The following is a 4,450-nucleotide window of genomic DNA, read 5'->3' on the forward strand; positions in this document are numbered from 1 at the left end:
GGGGCGCCCTGCGGGGCCCCCCCACCCCAAAGCACCTTGTCCCCATGTTGATGAGGACAAGGGCCTCTTCCCGACAACCCTGGCCGTTGGTTGTCGGGGTCTGCGGGCGGGGGGCTTATCGGAATCCGGGAGCCCCCTTTAATAAGAGGGCCCCCCAGATCCCGGCCCCCCACCCTTTGTGAATGAGTATGGTGTACATCGTACCCCTACCTATTCACCTAGGGAAAAAAGTGTCAATAAAAAAACACACTACACATGTTTTTAAAGTAATTTATTACACAGCTCCGGGGTCTTCTTCCGACTTTGTGGGTCTTCTTCTGACTTCGGGGGTCTCTCCGGCGTCTCCTCCCGGTGTCCTGATCTTCTGCCGGCTCCTCCGCTATCTTCTGCAGCTCTATTGCTAGCGGTGGCCCGGACTTCTGCCTTCTGCCTTCTTCTTTTCTTCCAATGTTGACACGACACTCTCTCCGGCTGGAATGCTCTCTGAGTGCTCCGCAATAGACTTATATAGGCGGTGACCCCGCCCCCTTATGATGTCACTGTCCCGGGGCATGCTGGGACTGTGCTGTCATAAGGGGGCGTGGTCACCGGGTGATGTTGACCATGCCCCCTTATAACGGCACAGTCCCAGCATGCCCCGGGACAGTGACCTCATAAGGGGGCGGGGTCACCGCCTATATAAGTTCATTGCGGAGCTCTCAGAGAGCATTCCAGCCGGAGAGAGCGTTGTGTCAACATTGGAAGAAAAGCAGAAGGCAGAAGGCAGAAGTCCGGGCCACCACTAGCAATAGAGCTGCAGAAGATAGTGGAGGAGCCGGCAGAAGATTAGTACATCGGGAGGAGACGCCAGAGAGACCCCCGAAGTCGGAAGAAGACCCCTGAAGTTGGAAGAAGACCCCGGAGCTGTGTAATAAATTACTTTAAAAACCTGTGTAGTGTGTTTTTTTATTGACACTTTTTTCCCTAGGTGAATGGGTAGGGGTACGATGTACCCCATACTCATTCACAAAGGGTGGGGGGCTGGGATCTGGGGGGCCCCCTTATTAAAGGGGGCTCCCGGATTATGATAAGCCCCCCCGCCCGCAGACCCTGACAACCAACGGCCAGGGTTGTCGGGAAGAGACCCTTGTCCTCATCAACATGGGGACAAGGTGCTTTGGGGTGGGGGGCCCCGCAGGGCGCCCCCCATGCCCCAAAGCACCCACCCCCCATGTTGAGGGCATGCGGCCTGGTACGGTCCAGGAGGGGGGGCGCTCGCTCGTCCCCACCCCCATTCCTGACCGGCCGGACTGTGTGCTCGGATAAGGGTCTGGTATGGATTTTGGAGGGGACCCCATACCAATTTTTCGGCGTAGGGGGTTCCCCTTAAGATCCATACCAGACCCACGCTTTTTTCATTTAAAACTTGGCGCGGTGTTCCCCTTCATGATGCATACAAGACAGCTGTCAGCACTGCCTGTCGCTCATCGCGAAAGGAAAAAAAGTTTTCCTTTCCCGATCAGCGAGCCAGGCTTGTGCTTACAAAGTCGTACTGAAATTGTGTCTATATTATTCAGGTACGATTTGCATGCTACTTGAGGGTTTAACATTGAGATCTATGGAGTACAATTCGCATAGAAGTTGGACCAAAGTAGTGCAGGGACTACTTTCAAGTCGGCACGACTTAAAGTCGTGCCAATATGAATGGTGGTCATTGAAAATCATGGAGAATGACTTGTCATACGATTTTGCAGTACAAAATCGTGCGACAAGTCGTATAAGTGTGAAAGGGGCCTTAAGCCTCGTACACACGATCGGATTGTTGGCCAACAAAACTGTAGACTTTTGTCTGAAGGGCGTTGGCCCAAACTTGTCTTGCATACACACAGCCACACAATTGTTGGCCAACAATTATGAACATAGTGACGTACTACGTTGTTTTTCAGCTCTTTAGTGCCACCCTTTGGGCTCCTTCTGCTAATTTCGTGTTAGTAGAAGTTTGGTGACTGTTGATTCGCGCTTTTCATTTCGCACTTTTCATTTTGTACTTTTCAGTTTGTTTCTGAACGTCCTTTCATCAACCAGCCATGTTGCAGAATCGGAGGAGATAACGTGTTATTTATTATTGGCCTTTGTTATTGCTTTGACATAATTTTTTTTGGTTGAATAATGATTTAATTTGGTATATTTTCTCTATTTTTGGATGCATAGAATGCACTTTTTGGTTAAGTTCTATTGGCTGATAGCATGTCTCATTTTATTTGTTTTCTTTTTTTAATGCACAATAAAAAAATTGTGGAGAATAATACTTGGCTATGTGCTTTACTTCAAATGATAGTTTAGGAGTAGGCAGTTACATTAAAAAAAATACAATGTAAAGTTGACAAGGGACACCAACATAGTTGTATCTTTGTTCTTAAACACTACGGGATAATGGTGTTGTGGTAACTTGCCCAAATAAAAAAAAAAAGCATAATAATATTATTCTTGATATCACTAGAAAAAAAGAACCTTTGAAAATGAGTTTGCAATAACTCCATCAGTATCACCAGCAAAGCAGCTTCATTATTATACCATTAAAGAAGAAGAGAATTATGCACTGCATTTCGAGATTTCATAATTTGCCACGTCACGAATGTTAATTCTCCATTACGAGCGCTAGTTTACAAGACCGACCACTTCTGGCTCGTCCTTGCTTCCGAGCATGCGTGTTTGTACTTTGGACTTTTGTCCGATGGACTTGTGTACACACGCTCGGAAAATCCGACAACACACATTTGTTCGCGGAAAATTTGAAAACCTGCTATCCAACATTTGTCAGCGGAAAATCCGACAACAATTGTCCGATGGAGCGTACAAACGGTCGGAGCCTGTCAAAGTCCAATCGTGTGTACGAGGCTTTATAATCGATTTAACTATCCAGCACTTTTTCACTCAGTTTCAGGTGGCTGGCTGTTCTCTGGAATTCTGGGACTTGTAGTCCATTCTAGCTGGATGTGGGTGTAGTAGATGTCTGCTCCCATTCCCCCATATCTGTTAGTGCCTGGTATAGGAGGTGGGTGGCCTTAGTACATGGTAGGAGAACATGTCCTGAAGAACATGGTGGCCATTATAGATTTGCTGCATGTATATATATTTGCTGGGATAAATACTTGGCACAGGACAAGCCATTGCTGGCCAAATCAGACTTAACGAGAAGAGCCCAAATGCCCCTTTCACTGTTAACGCCATTGGCCACACCCACTGCGAATGCCGCATTACTACTTCCCTGGGGCTCACAATCATTCACACTCGCTTTGAGATCACTTCTCACATAGAGACAGACACCGCCACCTTTCTTTTTTAGCCTGTCTCTCCAAAAGAGTGCATAGCCAGGAATATTAATAGCCCAGTCATGTGAGGAATGAAGCCAAGATTCAGCAATACCAATTCCAACATGGACCAAGACAGCTGGGTTGTGCCCAGCCCCTCCCAGTAATTTATCAACCCGGTCCACCACATACTGAACCCTAGCACCGGGGAGACAGCAAACCATTCGGCTGAGACGATCCTGGCGACAAATTATTCTTTCAGTCCTTCTGATTATAGAATCCCCTATTACCACCAACTGTCTAGGCCTACCTGCACTACCCCTACCATCCTTACTAGATGAGCTGCTCTACCAGCTGTTAGGGGTAGCAGTGACATCCAGGGCTGCCACCTCTGTGTTTGCCACCTCCACATCTTCACTCAATTTGGCAAATTTGTTTTGGTGCACAAACACAGGACTGGCCTTCTTTTTCTGTGAGCCCCTACCACTCTTTCTAACTACATTAACCCATCTTCCTACCTGATAATCCTGACTTTTCCCTCCACATCAACCCCACTGACCACCTGGTCAGCGAGCAGAGGACCCGTTTCAAGGTTGTCCTTTCTGCTCAGTGTTGCAACTTGCTCCTCCAGATCTGGAACGCGAGCTTCCAGAAGGGCAACCCGCTCACATATGTCACAGCTATGAAACTATACTTTAATTCTGATTGCTAGTTCTTTGGACAATCAACCCCTTTGCTGCTTTTTTGTTCTTATTGTAGCAAGGTCCCAGGCCGTCTTTGATCTAATGAGAACCTCCAGGGCCAGGGATAGCTGACATCCATCTAAATGTAGTGGGTTGTGAGGCATGGTGAGTGCAAAGTTGTTAAAGTTATTGGGTGCCAGACACTTCTCGGAAAAGCAAGTTTATTTCTCTTAACAAACCTTTTTGGGGGTGAGAGGGTTAGGGCCAGGACACCCTTAGGTAGTTGCAAGATTAATTGGCAGACTCCGAGACTTCAATAGGAGGACAGCCATGCAGGGAAAGGCATCCAGCAACACACCACATCTGCATGTGAAGGAATGCTGTCTCCTATGGCAAAAGTATTTAACAGTTCCAAACACAAAGCTTAACAGTTCCTTCACTTTCACTACAATCACTCCTTGTAGTTCTTCAGTACGC

Source organism: Aquarana catesbeiana, linkage group LG04 (genome assembly GCF_042186555.1).
Source record: "Aquarana catesbeiana isolate 2022-GZ linkage group LG04, ASM4218655v1, whole genome shotgun sequence".
In the NCBI taxonomy this organism is placed as follows: Eukaryota; Metazoa; Chordata; class Amphibia; order Anura; family Ranidae; genus Aquarana; species Aquarana catesbeiana.